The following is a 24,568-nucleotide window of genomic DNA, read 5'->3' as shown; positions in this document are numbered from 1 at the left end:
TGCTTTCCCATGAGCGCTTCTGAGCAGCGTGCACTACAAAGAAAGGACCTGATCACACGGCCAAAGTAAAACCATCTAAAATCTGCCTGTCCTTCAGTTCTCTGCCCCCCTCGCTTGGGCACCCTCCCATCCCCACTGAAAAATCAGAAGCGATAAATCTGCCAATCAGCAAAAACAGATTAGCTTCGGCCAGTCAACCAAGCATAAACAGCTATAGTCACATATGCAAACACGTGTCATCAGAGCCGGCTTTAGGACTGGTGGCGCCCTGTAAGACAGTTTATTGTGGTGCCCCCCACTCCATGACCTCCTCTTCGGTTTCACTCACTACCACCAGCAAATGTGCCCATCATCTCTCCATCGTTCCCCTTTTACATACATTCATGTGTTTTAAAGCACTTGTAAAGACTGGCTTTACTAATCCACTCAGCTAGCCACATAAAATATACAGTAGGGACATATTTAAAAGCCCCTAGCGCCATTCTAACACTACATTAGCATCATTTTTTTTACGCTAATGTGGTGTTATAAGGCCAAAAGCATTGTGCCATATTTCCAAAGTGGCGTAATGCATGCATTGCGCCACTTTGTATCCTTTTGCGCTACATTATGCCTGCACCAGGCATAATATATGCAAAGGTGGCATTCCCCCGTTAAAGGGGGGGGGGGGGCAAAAAATGGTGCAATGAAATCTGACAGATTTCTTTGCATCCTTTCTTTCTGACACTTTTAATGCCTGCTCAGAGCAGGCGTTAAAAGGAGGCGTCTGTTGGTTACAATGGGCCTCTGGATGCTTTGCAGGATTAGCATTAACATTTTTTACACTAATCCTTCAAAGCGCCAGACTAGCGTAAAAAATTCGGACACTAGTCCCCTAACTACCGCCATGTTGCGCCATATTTTAAATACAGCGCACACATGGTGGCATGAGGGGAATGCTAAGGGGCACAAGAAAAGTGGTGCAGCACTGTGTGCAGTGCCACTTTTTTCAAATATGCCCCTTAGGGGCATATTTAGGACCCCATAGTGCCATTCTAACGCCATATTAGTGTAATATTTTTAAAGCTAATGTGGCATTAGGAGGCCAAAAACGCTGCACCATATTTAAAAATAGTGCAGTTGGGCAAAACTTGGCATGTGTCATGTTACTGCCCTCCTCTCAGCTCCTGTGCCTCATTCAGGGTGAGCTGCACATGGTTTTCCTGATGGTGGAGTGGCCAAGAACTTTTCCAAAGGGAAAAGATATCAACAGGGCAGCCACTCAGACACCATCCCCAACGGTGTCCGTCCTATCATTCCTCGCCATGTTAACTATGGTGGGCCTAGACAGAAAAAGTGCAGTCATGGAGTTTTGAACCAGAAAGGTACAGGATACCACAATCTTGTATTTGCAAAACATATAGAATACTTTATACTTCCTGTTACTTAGGGCCAGATGTAGGTAGGTTCTGATTTGCGACTTACAAATTGCGAGTCAGAGCGACTCGCAACTTGCGAGTCGCAAATCGGAATGTAGGATGGTGTCCCTGACACCATCTGCGACTCGCAAGGGGGGTCGCAAAGGCCCACCTCATGTATATTCATGAGGTGGGTCGCTATTTGCGACCTCCTTGAGACTCCCGGCACTCACAGGGATGTTGGCCTGCTGGAGACAGCAGACCACCATGTCTGTGACTGCTTTTAAATAAAGCATTTTTTTTTTGTAATGCAGCCCGTTTAACTTAAAGGAAAACGATATGCATTACAAAACTAAAAAATAAAATGTTTTCGTTTCATTTTTTCAGAGCAGGCAGTGGTCCATAGGACCACTGCCTGCTCTGGAAAAATGTTTTTAATGCCATTCACAAAGGGGAAGGGGTCCCATCGGGACCCCTTCCCTTTTGCGAATGGGTTAGCACCCATTGGAAATGGGTGCTAACTGCAATTGTTTTGCGACCCCGTTTGCGGTCACAAAACAATACAACATCGCACTGCGACTCGATATTAGGAAGGGAACACCCCTTCCTAATTGCGACTCGCAATCCCATTTTGCGATTCGGTAGCCAGGTTACCGAATCGCGAAACGGGGTTTGGGCATTGCGATGTGCTTTTTGCACGTCGCAAACAGCAAAATTCGCTGTTTGCGACGTGCAAAAAGTTGAGTACATCTGGCCCTTAGAATCATGTGGTTTCCTCGACAAAGCCCTAGGCGTCTCAAATCTTATAAATACACTTGTTGTAAACTTTTTTTCATTTTTCAATTGTTTCAAAAAGTGCAGTCTGAAGAAAGAGTGTTTCCAGCAGCTAAGTACACTCTACAGCACACATAGAAAGAGCAAATAGCCATTCAAGATTGTTTTGTGCAGGATGGTGTTCCTTCCTGTTCAAAAACAATCTCCTCCTCAATGCAGCCATCCTTGCACTATGGCGCAAATGTGGCTGCGTTGGCGCATGGCAGCAAATTTAGTGCTGGCACCGGGGAAAACACAGGGGTGCGCCGTATTTTAGTTAATACGGCGCATCCCTGCATTTTGAAAAATGACGCTGTGTGACATTGCCAAATTTGGCACAGTGCTGCGCATCGTCATTTTCTATTAAATCTGGTCCTTATTTTTCCCCAGATGTTTTGGCTTAGATTTAAGAGGGCCTAGCGCCGTTCCAACGCCACATTAGCATAATTTTTGTAAGCTAATGTGGTGTTGAAAGGCCAAAAATACGGCGCCATATTTACAAAGTGGCCACTTTGTAACCGCCAGGCATAATGTATGCAAGGGGGGAGTTCCAGCGCTAGGGGGACAAAAACATGGCGCAAAGAAATCCGCTATGCTAAGAGCAGGCGTTCAAGGGAGGATCCCATTGTTTTCAGTGGGCCTCTGGGTGCCTTGCAGGATTAGCGTCAACATTTTTGACGCTAATCCTGCAAAGCGCTGGACTAGTGCAAAAAAGTTATGACTAGTACCCCTGACTACCACCATGGTGTGCCATGTTTTAAATACAGCACACAAATGGTGGAGTTAGGGGATGCTAACGGGGCACAAGAAAAGTGTCGCTGCACTAAGTGCAGCGCCACTTTTCATAAATCTGCCCCTCTCTTTCTTAAGGCTCTTATCACATGACTTCTGTTACTGTCAATGTCACTGTGAGACACGTGGCATCTGCTGATCATACTGCTCAATGCAGGTGAGCAGGATCTGTGAAGACTTGTGGTTCCAGTTTGGCGACCCATAAGTATAGTAAAGCAAGTAGAGAGCCAATCTATGTATTATTGCTCCCAAGTGTCAAATTAGGTTTAGAATATTCCAATTAGTTTTTTGTATTTTCACAGCTAATAATGTCAGGCCCCAAGGGGCATCAGAGCACTTTGCATAAGCATCACAGGAATAATAGGTCCAGTATAGGAAGCATGAATATAATGGCAAGATCAAACTATTGTAAAACATCTGTGATGAGAAAATATTGGACCCAGAACAAGAGCTTATATATGTTCTTCTCGGTCAAGTGCCGTTTATTTCATTCAATAGGAATTCTCCTACTATAATGAAAGATATTGCTAAAAGAGAAGGATTTTTAGATCTCTTTTGAAGGACTCATAAGAGGGTTTTGCCCTAATTGCATCAGGTGTGGCATTCTATATTTTGGGAAAGTTTGCTGAGAAAGTTTGCTTCAGGGCTCTGAACGTTATAGTGCGGGGGCTTCCAGTCATATAGAAAATGTACTTCGGAGAAAGCAGGCACCTCCTCCATTTTATGTTTTCTACAATGGATGGTTTGCAGACGAACAGGTTTGAAGAGTCTAGCCAAGCTTGTACTTATGCAGTGCAGTGTGGTGGAGCAAGTAGAATAAACTCCATTTTCTGGACGTTCAGTTTGAAGGCTGTCATAAATTCTAGGACTGAATACTGCTTATATTCTTTGCAAGAGCTGTTGTATCCACCAGCGAAGAGACATTCTAGTACATCTGCATGTCATCTGAATATAGAAAAATGGAGATGTTAGATTTTTTTAGGTGGTGAGCTGAGTGGTTCCAACTACAAAATGAACAGTGTCAAGGAGAGGAAGGAGCCTTTGAGGTACTCCTTGATGTATAGGCGAGGGGTTGGAGCGAGATTTTGACAATTGTATTTGTTGTGAGCAATTTCTGAGATAGGACTCAAGCAATTCAGAACCGTGCCCTTGATGCCCATCTGTTCGTTAAGAATTTTAGGTATAGATGAGTGACTGTCTGTATCCAATGCTGGAGAGAAGCCCTGGGAGCAGGGTTCTCCATCATTCAGAATGCATAGTGCATCGTTCACTACTTGTAGCATTGCTGCCTCTGTGCTGCAGTCAGATCTGAATCCCCCACTGATTGCCACCAAAGTGTTTTTTTCTTTTATGTCTTTGTTTAGGAGCTCTGGAACACAACCTTTCAGCACTTTTGAAAGGAAAGTTATGTTAAAAATTGGGCGGAATTTGAGATAATTGGAAGTAGTATCTTTTTGTTTTAAGAAGAGGGGTGACTTGACTGTTTTACATAAGTATTGTTTGGGAGGGAGGTATATTCTTCACAGTGATACCTGGGTTGGGTCAGTAAAGTGAGAGGATGACCAGATAGCACGGAAAGTTCTTACCAGGACAGATTCAGTTATCAGTTTTAAAAAACGGTCTATTCATCTGTGGCCTTGCAGGAGAGAGCTTCCAGTGGTAGACTTGTTCTTGCTTCCAATAGAGAGAGCTCAATCCTTCTTTATTTTGTCTTTAAAAAAAGGGATTTCATCACAGTTTTCTTTGGTATTTGGGAGATCAAGAGAAGACAAGGTGAAGGTGGACCTGACAGCCCTGGGACCCGAAGCTTCCTGGTTCTATTTTATCATTGCTGCTTTCTGTTCCGAATAATGCTGATTTAGTGTTGACCATGTATTTTGTGTATTCTTTGCATCAGAGTGATTTTTAAGATGGGCATTAGTATCAAGCGAGCTCTATCGTTCTATCGCTCTAGTCCTTTTTCATTATTCTAGAAGCTGTTTAAAAAACTTTTGGGAGGACTCAAATGTGTTCTGCTTTTTTAGTTTAAATGGGCATAGTTCATTTACAACTTCTGGCACAACTGAGAGGTAGCTCTTTATTGACAGGTTGATGTCATATTTGTCCTGTGAGTTAATTAATTTTAAATAGAGACTGTTCAACATCGTTGAAATTCTTTATCCAAACCTTAGGCTTCTTTGTTTTCCGACAGATTGGTATCTTGGTGCAGAACAGGCAAAAGGGTACAAGGATGTAGTCAGACTAATCAATAGGTTTTTGAGAGTGCCTCTCAATGTGGTGTTTTCTGCCTTTACGGAGGTCAAGGATACAGCCCTTCCTATGTGTGAGTGTAGAACATAACTGCATGGGGTCATTTTTGAGTTGAAAGATGTATAGTTGAGACTCAGCTGACAACTGAACTCACCCAGGGAGATGTTATTAGAGTAGGCATTGGCCCTTTCTGTTATTATTTACATGAGCTGCTCAACGTAGAGTGGGTTATCTCCTGGCGGGTGGTAAACGATGAAGGTGAATGAAAGCATAGCTTTGAGATGAGGTACAGGGTAGCTGGGCATGGAAAGCTGAGTTTCCATCTGGAGTAGCAAGTGAGGGCTATGGGACTGCATCAAGTCTGCAATTTTGAATAAATCTTTGACTGCTGATCTGCTGTTGCAGAGGAAATAGTTGAATGTGGACTGATCAGTTTTTGTCATGGGGTGAAGACAATCAAGACTTTGAATGTAATTTTGGTCTTGGGATGTGCGAGAGGGTGTATTGTCTCCAAGAGACACATTATTAACATCATCTTCCAATGCAGCTTGTTGAATTATTCTGGGTCGAGAAAGTAGATTATTAGATGAAGTGAATGGTATTCCTCCATGTAATAATGGCACTAATCCTTGCTAGGTCCAGTTAGGTCTCAATAATTGAAACTTGAGCTCAATCCTTGGTAGCTGTAATGCAGAGCAGGCAGGCTTAGCTCTGGAGAAATATGTAAAGCTTGTATCAGTACCAAAACAGTTGAAAAGTAGAAAACACAACACAATAAAAATCCCACTCCAACTTTAAAAAAATGACGAAAATTGTAATGAACATGTAGGCACCAAAATGACAAAAATCAGATGCAGGGAAGTTGAGTTTTGATCTTTCAATGTGTTTAATGTTTCTAGCCCCAAGAAGCATAAAGCGCCAACTGCACATATCTGGCTGTGCTAGACCAAAGTCAAAGTCAAATGTTGTGCACAGCAACTATGGAGTGTGTGTCTGATAAGGGGATCAGGATCATACCAGTGGAAAGGTTACCTTCTGAGTCAGGGCCTCATTACAAGTTTGGCGGTCTTTCGACCGTCAAGACCACGGATGGCGGTTGGGCCGCCGCACTCCTGGCAGGGACACTGCTTAATTATGACCCTGGTGGCTGGACCGCCAGGAGGCTGCTGCCACCACTGGGATCATGGATCCTGATGGGTTGGCGGCAGTTGGATTCGTGGTCAGCCACTGCGGTGCCCATGGCAGCACCACCGTGCTGATCATGACTCCATTGTCCGCCAGCATTTCCATGGCGGTTTCACTGCCATGGAAAGGATGTCAGAAAGTCATTGCTGGGGTCCACAGGGGGCCACTGCTATACAGTCAGGGAGCATTCGTAGGGTGCAGGTGTGCGATGGCATTGAGGCCGAGACGTTTTGTTCCCTTTCCTGAGAGCAATTCATGCTTTGCAGCAGGTTGCAAGGTGACAGTCGGGTCATATCATAAAGGGATACTAAAGGCTTTAGGCAGAAAAATGCCAACTTTCTAAAAGTGGTGTTTTCAAACTTGTAATGTATTACCATCAGATTGGCTTTTAAATTCCTGTTAATTTGAGCCCTTGAACCATGGTGCTTGCTATTCCCAAGCTCGAGTTATACATCAGAAGGTGTTGTAATGCAACCTAGTGTTTTTCTCTGGCAGGGCCTACCTTGCCACTTTGAAAAACAACTTTGATGCTTTTTCACTGCCAGGATATGTAAAATGTAGGGGCACATGCCCTACTTTCTTGATACTGTACACCCGGCCCTGTGGGGTGACTTGTAAGTATTATTAAGCAAGGGTTGGCTTGGCAAAAGGTTTATTTTGCGGGGTTGAATTTGCAGTTTTAAAAATGGACACTCAGGCTGCATGCACAGGTCTGAAGACATACTGGGGGTTATTCTAACTTTGGAGGAGTGTTAATCCATCCCAAAAGTGACGGTAAAGTGACGGATATACCACCAGCCGTATTACGAGTTCCATAGGATATAATGGACTCGTAATACGGCTGGTGGTAAATCCTCACTTTTCTGTCACTTTTGGGACGGATTACCACCTCCTCCAACGTTAGAATAACCCCCACTGTGCCTTGTCACTTTACTTGTGATACAATAGGTGATGCAGTCCATTACTGACATTTAACTTACATGTCATGGCTACAAAGAGTACCACATACTGGGGATTCTACAAGTTTTAGTGGGTCAGAGCACACACTATCTTCACGGTACGTAGATGTGGCGTTAAGAATTGTAAATCTGTACTTCCCTACATGCACTAACCTTTCGCTATTTGTTACCCCAATATTTTTTCTTAGATATTCTTGTACCACAACATTGTTGGTGTCCATAATCAGTGGTGCGACTCCTCATATTGAAAAGGTGGGGACCACTATATTGTTTTTATACCCCAGGGAAAATCTGTTACTATACCATTTATTTTTTCTCAGGGGTTAATTTATAACACAATTCTGCATTTTTCTGGCTCTTAAATGTGGGATAATAAGTAGAAACCACACACAATTTCTGCACATTTTCCCTCTGTTTGAGCATTTACTGGGTAAAATGTGCACAATGAGCTATCACTGGGCATCTTGGAAGAGGGAGTAGGCACAAACAGTGCTTGCACCCGTTCCTGGTAATTCCTGTGCACTTGCAATGAGACTAAGAGGACTGTAATTACTTTTTTACAATTCGTTTGATGAATATAGGAAAAGGATTGTTAGACCTTGTATCCTTGGTGTGCTCTCCCCTAATGTTTTGCCTTTACTTCCCACTTTGTGCTGTGTGCTGGACTCTGCATTTGCTCTTTTTGTTACTCTGGGAACTTTACCACTGCTGACCAGTCCTAAAGTGCAAGTGCTCCCTAAGTGATATTTACATGGGTAATTGGCTTTTCGATTATTGGCATATTTGATTTACTAGTCAGTTCCTAGTAAAGTGCACTAGAGGTGCCTAGAGCCTGTAAATCAAATGCTACTAGTGGGCCTGCAGCACTGATTGCGCAATCCATATAAGTAGCACTGAAAACATGTCTCAGAACTGCCACTGCAGTGTATCTGTGTTCAGTTTTAAACTGCTACTTCGACCTGGCAAGTGTACCCACTTGTCAGGCCCAAACCTTCTTGTTTTGTACATGTAAGGCACCCCTAGGGTAGTGGTAGTCCCATGGGCAGGGAGCAGTGCATGTTAAAGGTGGGACATGTACTGATGTGTTTTACGTGTCCTAACAGTGAAATACTGCCAAAATCATTTTCAACTGTTGCAAGGCCTATCTCTCTCATATGTTAACATGGGGGATGCCTTTAAATATTCTTAAAATGCAGATTGCCTATGAGAGCAGATAGAAAATTTTGAGTTTGGGGTCTGTGAACTCACAATTTAAAAATACATCTGTTAGTGAAGTTGTTTTTTATACTGCTAGTTTAAAAACGCCACTTTTAGAAAGTAGTCATTTTATTGTTTTAACCATTCTGTGACTCTGCCTGTTTGCAGATTCCCTGTCTTGGTCAGACTGACAGTTGGGCTGTTTGTGAATCTCCTGTAGAGAGTGACACAAAGGGAGCTTGCGTGTAACCTGTATATCCTGATGATCTATCTGGGCTGGAGAGGAGGGAGGAGTGGTCACTTACACCTGAATGGGCAGTGCTGGCCCTCACACAATGCAGTCTCCAACCTCGTGGCATGTGTCTGGGGCCTGGGCTGGGCAAGGCAGGATCCTGTAAACAACAGAGAATTTCCTTTGAAGTTTTCTGCGTCAAAGGCAGAAATGGGTATAAGTAGTGGACTCAAAACCCCAGACTTTAGATCACTTCTGGAGCCAAGAGGAACCTCTGCCAAGGAGAAGAGCTGAAGAACTGGAGGAGGAGTGCTGCCTCTTTGCCTGTGCTATGCTGGGTTGGCCTGCAGTTGCTGCTTCTGCCTGAAAGAGGACATAAACTGGACTTTGTGGTATATGGCTGCTTGTGAAGAATCTCTAAGGGCTTGAACTGAATTTGGGTCCTGTTTTGAAGTCTCAGTGCCATCGAAGACTTCCTCTGCCAACACCTGGACTCTCTCCTGAGACTCCTGCTCTGTTAAGTGGTGCCCTATCCAGTCCCTGGGCCCTTGAAAGGTGAAGCTGGTAGAAAAAGGACAGAAATTCACACACAAAATTTTGACGCACCACATGCAATGCGGCTGAAAAACGATGCACCCTGCACTTTGCTGCTGAAATTGACACTCCACCTGCATCGCGGCTGGGATATCGACGCATTGTGGCTGAAGAAATGACACAACACCCACTTGCTACTGCTGTTAACGACACAAACCCCACGCAGTGTGGTTTTCCAACACCGTGCAACCAGATTTCTCACGCATCGTCCTGGGGCTTCAAAGTCATCGGTAACCTGCGCCGATCTGAGGTGCTCTGTCTAGAAATCAACGCATTACTCTTTTTGCAGGGGAGAAAAACAACGCATCGCCTACCCGACCGGCGAAGAAATGACACACAGCCTCACTTGCAAGTAGGGAATCGACGCATCGCTGACTTTTCTGACACACGCTCGTCCGTGTGGCTTTATTTTTGACGCTAACCAGGTACCTTGTGTAGAATCAATGTTTCCTTTGTTTACTATGGAGTATGACTCTCTTTACTTTGAAAATTCATATCTTGACTTGTGTGTGTTGAATTTTTGTCATTTTGGTCTTGTTTAATTTAGATAAATATTACCTATTTTTCTAAACTGGTTTGGTGTCCATTATGTCGTGTTTTCACTGTATTCTGGATGTGTTGGTACATATACTTTACACATTGTCTTTGAAATAAGCCTGACTGCTTGTGCTAAGCTACCAAGGGGGTGAGCAGACATTGTCTTCGGAGTGTAACTCCCTTACTGTGACTAGAGTGAGGGTCCCTGATTGGACATAATGCAAACTGACTGCCAACCAGTGATCCTATTCCTAACAAGGATGACAAACATACGCAACCTAATTCAAAATAGGAACTTTTAATAATTTCAATCACAACGTGAAGGTTTTTAACTCTATTTGTAGTGCTTCAGCACAACAAATATATCAGGAACTTTATTTTGAATTGTTGAGGATGTTCTAGATCATTTTTTAAATCTGGTTATTATTCACTAACCATCAGTGTCTTACATATACATTTTGCAATATGACAACAATGACACTAGTCATGTTCAGTTTTCTACGAGAAAACATGCATGTCTTAAAGTCCTAACGCAGAATTTATTAATAACATGTCTCAAAAGTCTATATACTGAATTACACATTATGAGTAGATAAACATGTCTCTGGCTTTTGTAAAATAATTTAATAATGTCAAATACATTTGTCAAGTATTTTACAGACCCAATTTGCCATTGCTAGTAGCAGTTGGTACTTTTACAAACCTTTGTTTTGTAGCTAACATTAGCACTATCCGTGGAATGCTGAAATTTGCTCAGGTAATCAGAAAGAGTCTCTTACCTAATTCAAATAACATCAACATATATGATATTGGGCCTTTCTCAAGTGCCAGGACACACCACATTATGCCTGGACTCACCCTAGAAACTTAAGAGGAGGTTATGCAACCTTATTGTGTGTCACTGAAAACAACAAAATGAAATGTTTGACTGAGCAAGATATGAGTTCATTTCTGAAAATGCCGAATGCAACCTGCTTTTGAGAATTTCCTGGTAATCCAGAAAATCCTCCAATTTCAACAAAAAATGCTAAACACAAAGTATAATCCACCAATTCCCTTCATCATAACATACCCAAGATAAAGGAAATCGTGGGTGGTTGCTTACCAATTCTTCCAATTGTTTGATTTTCATTTGCCACCCACCAAATGGGCAAGCCGGAAGCCAATAAATTGTGGCGGTGGAGCACTGTCTCCATATTTCTCTAGGAGGTCCAGCAGTAGTCTGTTTTGTTTAAAGAATTCAAAATTTTGGCAGTGTTTTATTTTGAATGATTTTACCCCTACCACCATGGCAGGAACAGTTTTGAGAAAAGGAAAGAATCCACCAGTTCATGGTGATCCAGTAAGCATTATTCTTGTATTCCAAAGACAAACCGTCAAGGTGGGCTTTTGTATTGGTAATTTTCTCATAGTGTAGGTGGCATGTTGATTTTTTCTGTATGGTGCTGCCATGCTCTGCCGTAGTGGTCACAGAGACAGAAAAAAAGATTGACATAATTTTGAAGAAACCACATGTATGAAAGTAATATGAAGGGCAATGAGGACATAATGGTATTTGGACAAAATATCGGGAGGCAGAAATATCAGAGAATAAATACTGTGATACACAAATATTATAATGCACAAATATTGTTGTCAAGAATATTGTTTTTTAGATAAGTAATATAATTTTTAATAATATTGTGGTTTTTTATATTGTTTTCAATATTATAATGCTAAAGATATTTTTTTAAATTTCTAATGTGTTTTAGTTGATATGATAATTTTATGTGTTACTTTTATTCATATAAATGTTACTCTTTATTAAAGTGTAGTTTGTAATTTTAAATGATTTAGAATTTTTCTTTTTTTTCATAGTAATGTATAGTGAAGTAGTGGGTTGTTGGATTTATAAGGGGATACAGTAGGAAGTAAATTAAGTAATAATTAACAATTAATTATTAATTAATTATTTAATTGATTTCATTTATGCAATTTATGGAATACTTATTTATTTTACTTATGTTTTATTTGCAGTCTGAAAGGGGTGTAGTGGTCTAGGATGGGAAGTTAAGTGGAAATAATAATGTACTAATAATTTTATTTAATTATTTAATTATTATTTAATTATGTTAAAAATGGAAAACTAATTTATTGAACTAATATTTTGGATGTGGGATGCCAAATTTGTAGGTATATAGGGTGGGCAGTTACCTAATTATTAATTCATTTATTAGTAATGATTATTTGTAATTTAAATATTTAAATTTTGGAATATTTACATATTTTAATTATATTTTAGTAGGGGACTGCTATGTTTGTAGGGGTCTAGGTTGAAAAGTGAATAAAGTAATCATTAATCAACAATTAATTAGTAATTGTTAATTATTTATTTAAATTATTTTAAATATGTAAATTATGGAATACTTATTTTTAAAGTTATATTTTAGGTGCAGGGTGCTAGATTGGAGGGGGTATAGGGTGAGAAGTTAATAAAATAATGATTGAATGACAGTTATTTATTAATTGATAATTAATCATTTTAACGAATAGTAATTATGTAAAATTATTTAATTATTCATTTTTCTTTAATATATATTTATGGTCATTAATATTTTTTTATAAGGAGTTTAATATTTTTTCTACATTAATTGTGTTATTTATATACGTAATGTGTTTGAAGTGAAGTACTTTATGTACTCCTATTTCAACGTATTTAACCTCTTTGCAGTTTGACACTTTCCGGACTTTTGTGTTGACTGGAGTGGGAATAGTAAATGTCACCCCTCTGAAATCCAACGATTTCCCTATTGTTGCACAGACTGGAGTAGGAATATCAAATTTTACCCCTTGAAAGTCCAACACTTTTCCTACTGTTGCATTGACTGGAGTGGGAATAGTAAATTTCACCCTTCCCAAATTCAACGCTTTCCTTAGTGTTGCAGAGACTGTAGTGCGAATTGTAAATTTTACCTTTCTGAAGTCCAACACTTTCCCTACAGTTGCACTGATTGGAGTGGGAATAGTACATTTTACCTCTAGGACTCCCAACCCTTTACCTACCATTGCATAAACTAGAGTTGGCATAGTATATTTAACATTGTAGACTCTGAGGGCCTACAAACTGGTTTATCGCTCATGATGCACCAGTTTGCTTGCGCCGCCTGCTCCCTCTAACAACATCATGGTAGCATGCTGTATTTATAATACAGTGCACCATAGTGCTCACCAGCACCGCATCGTCAGAATTTCTGACACAGTTGTGGCACTTTGCTGGACTAGTGTAAAAAATGTTGATGCTTGTCCAGCAAAGTGCGGGGAAGCCCATAGAACAAAGTACAGCATCACTTTAACGCCTGCCGTGAGCAGGCATTAAAAAATGACCATGAATGACGCAGTGAAATCTTGTAGAATTAATAGCCTTTAATAGTTTTAATACTGTTGGTTAAATGCAGTTTATAGCAGAGCTCTGATTAGGTCACGATGACCCCTTAGCTCTGGTGCTGGGGTTCCAAAGGGATCCTGCCAGAGCAAAAAAACACTTTTTGTAGAATTCACTGCATCATTCCTAAAGGCCTTCTTTCGGGGGGAACACCTCCCCTACATATATTATACCTGGCGTGAGTATAATGTGCCGTAAGGGTTTACAAACTGGTGAAATGGCACCATTGCACCAGTTTTTAAATACAGCGTAGGGTGGGGGACTGTTCTGCACCACCATGGCATCAGAAAAAATGATGCTATGGCGATGTAAGGGGTGTGTAAATGAGCCTCTAACAGTTTTAATAATGTTGGTTAAATGCAGTTTATAGCATTCATTGTTTTATTTTTATTATGTAATTTTAGTTTTAATTTTATTTTGGATTTTTCATGTTTTATTATTTTATTTATTGACTACAATAATTCATATATTTTATTTTAGCCTATTAATTTATTTATTTTATGTCTTTATGGTGTTATTGCAAATGTATGTATATATATATATATATATATATATGTGTGTGTGTGTGTGTGTCTGTGTGAGGAGGCATCTGTAATTAAATTATATACAGACTTTACTTTCGCTGTCCGAGCATTCCTCTAAATAAACTTGGAGGAACTGGTTTGTTATGTGTGGAAAGATGGATCCACGCTCAGACCGCCACCATTCATGCAGCCTCAGTTTTCTGGTGTTTGGGAGCATATGTATATGTATATATATATATATATATATATATATATATATATATACACATATATTATTTTTTTATTTTTTTTTCTCAGAAAAAAACAAAAGTAATAGGGACATTATAGTTAGGAAATAGAATTAAAAATATCATAGACCTTAATGGAAAAACCAAAGGTTACAGGGACGTTATGATTAGGCTTACATTTTAAACGAATGTACAAAACCATAGAAATTCACCAGTTATAGTTATAGTTATCTCAAGTAACAATACTTTGTGCCCTAAGGTAAATGTAACTTGTGGCCCCACCATGCACAGTTTTTTTGTCAAAAATGTTACTGCAAATATTACAATGATATTATCAATGATGTTATCAAAGATGTCATGAGTGCCTTGCAGAGGTCTGCAGACCTCTGATTGGTACACGATGACCCCTTAGCTCTGGTGCTGAAGTTCTAGAGGGGTCAAGCCAGAGCAAAGAACCCCTTTTAAAAAAAGTTTTGTCATGAGTTTGCCACAACTGCGTCAGAAATTCTGACGATGCTGTGTTGATGAGTACTATGGTGCACTGTATTGTAAATACAGCGAGCAACCATGGTGTCGTTAGAGGGAGGAAGGCACGCAAGCAAACTGGTGCATCATGAGCGATGCACCAGTTTGTAGGCCCTCAGAGTCTACAATATTAAATATACTGTGCCAACTCTAGTTTGTGCAATGGTAGGGAAAATGGTTGGGACAAAATATGTTAAAACGTTTACATTTTTAATTTTTTTTTAATCAAATACAAAATAAACAAATAATAATAAAAAATATATGTAACCAATGTTAGGAGAAGTATTGGAGTCTAGCATTATTATTAGATATACTATTCCCACTAAAGTTTATTAACCAGTAGGAAAGTGTAAGACTTCGGCAGAGTTAAATTTACTATGACCACCCCAAATAGTGCAACAGTAGAGAAAGTGTTGGACTTCAGAATGGTTCGATTACCTATTTCCACTCCTAACAACACAACAGTAGGGGAAAGTGGTAGACTTTGGGAAGGTTATATTTGGTATTTCTACTTCAGTCAGTGTAGCAGTAGGAAAAGTGTTGGGCTTTGGATGGTTTAAATTTATTTTCCCCACTCCAGTCTAAGGGCCTCATTACAGGTTTGGTGTTCAGACCGCCAGACTGCCATGTTAGCTGACCTGAAAAGACCACCATGTTGGCCGTCTACTGACTACCCTATTACAAATCATACAGGTGGGACCGCCAACCAAAAAAGGCAGACCACCAGTGGCACATAGGACTGGAAATAGGCAGTCTAACCTTCAGCACCAACAGCACTGTGACCAATCACTGACCATATTACAAGCACACAATCACCATGGCAGACACCCATGGCGGTCCGCAGTCCCCAAACTAATACACAACAGCGCATTGGATGATTTTGAAAACAACACAGCTGACACATTGCCACACTGGACAAACCTTCAAAGGACACTATAAACCACACAGCTTCATAGACTACAATCCTTTGCATTTAAACTGCTACATACAGACAGTACAGATACAGATACCAGGCACCACTTTTTTCACCTTTTTTCACCATCTCATATGTTACCCTGCACACACTTTTGTCCAGCACACACCCTTCTGCCCTTCTCATCTTTAGTAAGTGACTGTCTCCCCTTTCTTGTTTTTTCCCACCATGGCACGTTTAAAAATCATTGTTTCTCAGAAGATGAATTCAGAGCTGTGATGGATGAAATCATAAGTGTAGAGCCTCAATTGTTTGGAGCACTCTCCTCTCAGTAGGAAAATGGAACTGTTGATCGTTGACAGAGTCAATGCTGTAGGCACCACCGTGCATACAAGGGAGGACATTAGGAAGAGGTGGAACGACCTCAGGGGCAAGGTCCATTCCCTGGTCTCCAAGCATCAGCTGCAGGCCAAGAAGACTGGAGTTGGCCCTCCCAGTGCCCAATTGCATCTCTTTTCCCGGGAGGAGAAGGTCTTGGCCATCCTACATCTTGAGGGCTTGACAGGAATACTTGGTGGAGTGGAGTCTGGTAAGTCACAACACTAAAAATATCACCAAAATGTAATGTCATGCATGTTCACAGTTCACATGTTGCCACTTTTACTGTCACTCTACTCACCAGCCCATTGTTCATCAGTTCAAAGACCTCTATTTGGCAACTCACTTGGGGAGATGACATTTGTATAGTGGGTGTAGTACAGGGGCTGACATGAATACAACTCCCAGCAGGCAATGTTCTATAACTCCAAACACCAGACCAGTGGTCACTTCTCCCAATACCCCTATTTGGTGCGTATCAATTTAAGAGTAAAACACCTGGGGACATATTTGGCAAGTCTGTGCAGTACAGGCACTGTAACTACAAACACTAGCACAGTGGTCACATGCTACAATAAATCTGTTAGTAAACTCTCAGTTGAAGTGTACTCACCTGGGGGGAGAACATTGGCCAAGTGTGTGTACTAGAGAGAGTGATCTTACTGCAACTCAAAGGAGGCACTGTTTCACAAACTCCAAACACCAGAGAAGATGTCACTTGTTTAAACACCTTAATCTGGCAACTTACAATCTAAGTTTACTCAGCTGGAAAGATACCATTTGTCAAATGCAGGACGTAGAGGGAGTGACATGACTACTAAGGCCAGGAAGGCTCTGTGTCTGTAAAACCAACCACTAGCCCAATGTACTCTTGTTTAAATTCCATTGTTTGGTAACTCTCAATTGATGTGGACTCAACTGGGAGGACAACATTTGTATAGTGTGTGTAGTACAGGGAGCTACATGACTGTAACTCCCAGGAGACTTTCTTACTGTCACTTCATCCACCCGTCCAGTGTCCTCTTCTTCAAAGACTCCTGTTTCGTAACTCACACATGAAGTGTACTCACCTGGGGGGATAATATTTGTATAGTGTGTGTAGTACAGGGACTGACATGACTGCAACTCCCAGCAGGTCCTGTTTCTGTAACTCCAAACACCAGCACCGTGGTCATTGCCCATCTACCCCTGTCAATCAACTCACAAATTAATTATTTTCACCTGGGGGGATAACATTGGAAAAGTGTATGAACTAGATGGAATAACCTGACTGCAACTCACAGGAGGCACAGTGTCAGAAAATAAAAACACCAGAACAGTGTTCATTCATGGAAAGACTCTTGTTTGGCAACTCTCAATGTGAGTTTTGGGAGGATAACATTTGTATAGTGTGGCTAGTAGAGTGACTGACATAACTCCTATGGCCAGGAGGGTCTGTTACTTCACTCACCAGCCCTGGGTCCTCTTCTCCAAAGACTCCTGTTTGGCAACTCACACATGAAGTGTACTCACTTAGGGGGGTAGTATTTGTATGGTGTGTAGTATAGGGACTGTCATAACTGCTAAGGCCAGGAGGCCCTGTTTCGGTAACTCGAAACACCAGCCCAGAGTTCTCTTGTCCAAAGACCCCTGTTTGGCAAATCATTCCCAAATGAAGTTTACTCATCTGTGGAAATACCATTTGTCAATTATTAGAAAGTAGTGAGAGTGATGTGATTTCAACTCCCAGGGGCCCTGTTTCCGTAACTCCAAACACCAGCCCAGTTTTCTTCTTTCCAAAGACACCTGTGTCTTAACTCTCTATTGAAGTGTACTCACCTGGGAGGGAGATATTTGTATAGTGTGTATAGTACAGGGAGTTACATGAAAGCTAAGGCCAGGAGTCACTGTTTCACTAACTCAAAACACCAGTCCAGTGTTCAGTTCTCTAAATACCATTCTCCCTAAACTCACAAATGAAGAGCACTCAACTGTGGGTATGACATTTATCAAGTGTATTAAGTAGAGGGAGTGGCATGACTATTAATGCCAGGATGCTCTGTCTCTCAAACTCCAAACACAAGCCCAGTGTTCTCATGCCCAAATACCAGTCTCGTAACTCTCAAATAAAGTTTACTCATCTGGGAGGATAACATTTGTATGGTGGTGGGAAGTAGAGGGAGTGATCCGAATGCTATGCCCAATAGTCTCTGTGTCTCTACAAAAACAATGTTCACTTGCCCAAAGCTATCTGTTTACTGACCTGGGAGGATACCATTTGTCAAGTGTGTGTAGTATGGAGATTGACATGACTGCAACTCCCAAGAGGCACTGTTTCTGTAACTCTGAGCACCAGAACAGTGGTCACTTGTTCAAAGACCCTGTTTGGTAACTCTAGATTGGAAATGTACTCACCTGTGAGGGACCAAGATACAGATCATGCTCAACTCAGAGATGTGTCTGGCCACCTATCTCCATCCTGACCAGTCAGCCCAAGATAAAACTATTGAGGACAGGAAGGACAGTTTACCCAGTGTGTAAAACAATTATCCCAAAGGCCTCAAGATGCATCACCAGAAATGTATTGGCAGCAGACACGTTCACAATGCACTGATCACATTATCATCTCCAGTCACATATACAACAAACCCCTGGATCTGCCTGCATCACAATCAACTAGGCCTCAAAATGTCCAAAGCCACTGTTTTCCATTCATTTGTGGCAAGGTGGCATTCTCAGGCCATCCTCCCAAGAGCTAGTGATCTGCTCATTCCAACAGCTGCTTGACTTACATGGAATTGGCATGCTTCACAAATGTCAGGTCAATACAACAAATATCATGGTTTCTTGCCACAATACAATTAACTGAAAAATAACTTTGTACAAGGTCTATGTTTAATGTAACACTAAATTGTTGGAGGTAGATGTCCTAATACAACCAGTAACATTGTATCTTTCATATCAACAAGTCGAGCTGCCACTGGGCACACAGAGGCCACAGAAATGACTGCCACTACCCCACTGGATGAAGCCCTTAGTGAAGAAGACACTCCTGGACGTCTGGACATACAAGACGGTTCTGGCCCATCTGGGAAACCTGGTCAAACACCAACACTGAGTCTCACTGTCACCACAGCAACACCTCCCAGCTCGGTTGCCTCAACATCACAGGCAACCATTCGCCCCCCAACCTGTGTTCCGAGCCCAGTGTGTACCATCTTGTGCCCCCAGTCCAGGTTCCAGTGGGAGAGGGCACCCTGTGGCAAGGGCACAGGGCTGTGGGGGTAGGGTGCATGGGAGGGGTGCTCTGGCAAGCGGGGTGAGACCAATGAGGCCATTCCTGGCCAGGACACCATCAGCCACATCTTAGGGGTCTATCAGGAGTCCCAAGGCATGATTGGCCAGGTCTTGACCACTCTGGGATGTAAAGCAGCTACAGAGGGACATACGTGAACAATGGGGGGCTCACAATACCAACATGGCCTTCCTAACAGGGGTGAAGAGGGGCATTATCACCATTCTGAGCAGGGCTCTACAACAACACTCTACCTCTTCCTTAAACACATCATCAACAGGCCCTTCTTCATTGATGACAGCCATTGGAAGGGAGACCCTGCCAGAGAAACAAGCCTCAGATGCCCCTGCCTCTGTAGCAGCAGATCCACTCATCACCACGCAATCAGGGAGACCGGCGAATAGTCCAGGGGGTGCAGATGGCAAGACACCCACCACTGTCAGTAAGTGACCTCTTCCTAAAGGAACTCCTTTGTTTGCCACACATTCACTCTGTTGACTGATCCTGAACTATCCACCAGTTCCAATGGGAGGAGTACTCTGGACTTTGGACTCCCAATGGTAAGCATTCTATTCCAATGATTTCATTCACCATGACTGACACATTCACTTTATTATTTTTTGTCTTTTCTGTCAACATTTTATTTACTGCATCAGCACTGTAATAAATTCACCCATCACAAACTCATTGTTTACTTGCTTAATTTCAACATTTTGCCATTTAGAGATTAAGACCATGTGACCCATATGATGATGACTTAACTTACCAGTACAAGAAGGGATATGTTACAGGTACGCAATGTATTGCTCAGGATTACAACCATTACACACAAACACATCAGTACATATGTTTGGAGACACCAAACATTTTATTCCATTTTACAGCACATATGATGTCCATATGTCTGGACCTTTGTGACATAACAATGTGTGACTCATACTGAGTCAAATCACATATTCCAGGGTACAGCCCCCAGGCCACGGAATGGAGGGATTTGTCAGACATTGTCCTGTAGATTAGGCAAACATTAAAGTGAATGATGTCAGCTGCTTGATCCTTATCACATACCACACCAAAAACATCCAACATCACATAATTCAAGATACATACAGATGGCAGTACAACATTTCCTGATCCCAGGCCCATCATAATCCAATGACCCTGCATCTGGTAGTATGACAGAAACATATCAATGTTGTGGCAAAGGCACTGTGGTCTGCATTGATGAAACACATCTACAGCTACATACAGATCATACAATAATAGTGTTCAGCCAATGTGAAGGGTGAAAGACTTGCTCGCAATCAATGAATGCATATTTCATGCCCACATGATAAGACATATGATGCAATCGTCCCAACACAGCACACAGAACAAGCCCAATGTGCACTTCTGACCTTACACCCAAACACTGTCCAAGGTGCCTTGGCACAGGTCTCATACACCCCATATATGTGACCTACATTACCCATGTACACTTTGTATGTCAGAACAGCATCAGATACCTGCCAGTGTGACTACTCTGAAATTACCACATGAGGATGTCAAGGTGAAGGTACCTGTACAAAGACAAAACAAGGAGTATAGGCTTGAAAACATACCTATTGCACGAATCACATAGCAAGTTACTGGAAAAGTAATTACGCTGCAATTAAACTGACACACACAAAGCAAAATCATCAAGCTGGGGATATGGCAAACACTAACTCTCCCTTGTTGTTGCCAAAACACTCAACTCCACACATTGTCACAACTACAGTTCATTGTACAGTCACAGTCATTACATCACATGACATACTTACACTCATGAAAAGCAGCTGTTGATGAGATCTTCAGCAAGTCAGCTCCTTCCTCTTCACCACTGTCATCCTCACTTGGCATTTCAGTAGTCTCACCTGTGGCACTGCAGGCTCTCCCTCCTTTGGGCTGAATGGGATATTCCTCCACAGGGCAATGTTGTGGAGCATGCATCATGATACAGTGATCTGACACACTTTTCTGGGTGAGTAGAGGAAGCCTCCACCAGTCCGGTTAAGACACCTAAATTTCACTTTCATGAGCCCAAATACCCGCTGACTACCTGCCTTGTTCTTTAATGGGCCTCATTGAAGCAGACTTTGCGTGGATTAGTTGGATTCCTTAGTGGCATCAACAACCAAGGATGGTTTGGCTATGCAGAGTCTCCTGTTAAGTAATGGGACATATGTGCAACAATGAGTCACTCACTTCATGATTGTAGCACCAGACATTGCACACACACAAACAGGACAGATGTGACTTACCAAACTGCCAGGCCCTCTCTGGGCACGGCTGTGACATCAGTTGGACTATGGTGTTGTTCTGCATTATGAAGGAGTCATGGACTGAACCCGAATAATGGCCATAGAGATATGAAATATAGAGATCCACCAAACAGACAATTTGCGAGTTGACGGAATGGAAGTTCTTTTTGTTGCCAAGTACTTGTTCATTGGCCTGTGGTGGCACCAAACTAACATGTGGGCTATCAATGGCCCTCACCACATGTGGGATGTGTTCAAAACCATAAAAGTCAGCCTTCTCATGAGCTAAATCCTCACATCGGGGAAACCGGATATAGCTGTCCAGGTGTTTCAGCATTGGTGACAGGACATCCTTCAACACAAGACTGAACATAGGCTGGGGCATACCACCAGATAGGGCCACTGTATGTTGAAAGGATCCTGTGGCTAGGAAGTGCAATACTGATATGACTTGTACAATTGGCGACATGTTGGTTGGATAACTAATAGCTGGCATCACATCTGGCTTCAACTGATGGCATAAGTTCACTATTGTGTGCCTATCCATTCTGTAATATGTTAATATGTGGCATTGCGCCATGGTCTGAAGGTCTGACAGTGGGCGGAAGACTGGAGGTTGTCGCATCCTCCCTCTTCCTGGGTACTTATGAATGACAAGAGATTATTTGTAACATTAGTCGGTGTGTCCACAGCAACATACATGATGCCTGTCAATGATATCATGTGACAAGGCATTTCTGAATGGATAGACATGGCAACCAGTATACATCACAGCTGCAAATAACACAAGGGTCACATGTGACCTCCATGGTTTTCCACACATGTCCACAACATATATATGAACCAAATTCAAAGATGTGCAACACAATTGCCACTTGAAATGTGACTGGATGTTCCTACCGCCATAATGACCATTGGCTGTGGTGGACTGTACCCCACTGTTAAATGCCATGAGTGCCCTGCAAAATACTGCAATGGTGTTTGAGCAGTATGACCTACATGACAAGACAGGATAAGCATGTTTGTGAGGTCAAAAATCCTTTTTTGCAGTTGGGACACAGTTTATAAAGCCAAATACAGCATTTCAGGCTGCCAAAATCGTGGCTGCCGGACCTACTCCACTTGACATTCAGAACCAACTACGACTGCCGGCAGAAGTCATCATAATGGTAGGTGATTCCAACCATGGTGAACACAGCCATAGGCTAACGCTGTTGCCAGTGGTGGCTGCGGCCAATGGCTGTGTCCGCCAGCGGTGACAACCGCATACATGGTTGTTGTGACCGCCATGTTGTGCAGATTCACTCACTTTGTACTGTTGCTAGCAACACCTCCACGATCTGAGCTGCTCTGGAAGAAATCATATCAACTCCAGCAGGTGATAGGGCCCCTGCCTTATCACCAGAGGAGCTGAAGAGGCTGGTGACTGAAGTCCTACTTAACACAATGGGAGAGGAGGGGAAAAAGAGGGCACAGACCCCATACTTTTTCCCCAACGTACACAACCAACTACTCAAGGAGTATGGGGTAGTTATGTGGGTACCAAATAAAGTTCAAATGACCTGGACCCTCTGTGTACCCCGAACTTCTGGACTTCTTGTGCGCTGAATGTTGTTGTCAGGAGGGAAATTTCTCCTTACGACTAGGTGGTCTCACACACTATGTAGTGTCATGCTTCATCATTTTACCACCCAGCCCCATCCAGGTAAGAAAATACCACCTGGATGGACTCAACCTCACTGTTAAAAGAACTTGGAGGGAGTGCAGAGATAACTATTATCTTTATAATAGTGGGATCCAGTTGTACTACAGAAGATATAAAATCACCTAATCAGTCACCTGTGTTATATTGCACCTTTATTCACGGTGACTGTTGGTGAGATAAAAAAACGGTGAGACGCTTATAGAGGGGTCATCTACTGTTCACTGGCCAACACGTTTCTGCCCACTAACTAGAGCCAAAGGAGGTCTGGGGGCGTTCGTCAGGGCCTAGGATCCCTAGATTCATGCACTAATGAGTCGTGTGCAGAAAGAAGGGCAAAGGGAGTACCTCAGTAGGAGGTGGCAAAATTAATGTAATGTGAAGGGCCTAACTGTGGGTCACTTAACCACGAGGGCCTGCAGATGGAAAAGAACAGATGTTAAAATAAGTCATACCGACTACATGTGCTACACAGCAAACCACAGAACAAAAAAAAAAGTGAAAGAGCATGCTCCAAGAAGCAAATAATCATGAAATACAATTACAGTCAGTCACACTGGATGTAGGACATAGTTCCACAGATTACGGGAGGGAAAAGAAAAAGTTGTCTCTTACCCTGTCAATAAAGGGCAATTCGGCCCTGGTCTAGGGGAGGTGAGAGTGTCCCCTTGTAGTCACACATTATATATGGGAGAGAGTTGACAGGAATGGTGGTGAACACACTAGGAGGCAGACAAAATTATTATAAATCGCAAAGGAGGGGAGCGCTGCAAGTGGCCCCTGAGGGACATTAAGTAAATGCCAGTGCTCCCTCAAAGTAGGGCGAATTTTTGTGGAGCCCCCTTTTGATAAGGCCTCACAGTGCCTAATGTAACATTTGCGATTTATAATAATAAGTGAGACATACAGGAGTGTGTCACCATTGTTTATTGGCTGACACATTCTCTCATGAGTCATAACTTGTCATTTGGCATGCAGTGCACTGCAGTAGCAACGAGGGGCATGATGGGAAGGCATAGAGTTTTGAGCCACAATGTGCATTTCTTTGCCAGTGATGTGGCAGCATGTTGCAAAGTGCACTGCACATGTGAAATAAGTAAGGTTTATAACCTGACTGTTGGCATGCATCCCAGAGTGACTTGCAGTTATGTTGAAATCTCATGTGTTTGGGTACAACATTCGTCGACAGACATACAGCTGGGTCTGCATGACCATAATGGAGACAATGATGTAGCATCTATTTGGGCAACATGTTGAGGGCCTTCAACAAGTACTTGCAAATCTCTGGGCCTCTTCAGCATCCAAGGGACTAATGGCATCTACTGATGCACTCAGAGTATGTCATTGAAAGAAGTGCCAGACATTA

The sequence above is a fragment of the Pleurodeles waltl genome, chromosome 5, assembly GCF_031143425.1.
Source record: "Pleurodeles waltl isolate 20211129_DDA chromosome 5, aPleWal1.hap1.20221129, whole genome shotgun sequence".
Taxonomy (NCBI): Eukaryota; Metazoa; Chordata; class Amphibia; order Caudata; family Salamandridae; genus Pleurodeles; species Pleurodeles waltl.
The sequence above is the reverse complement of the archived record's forward strand: the minus strand, read 5'-3'. Positions refer to the sequence as shown.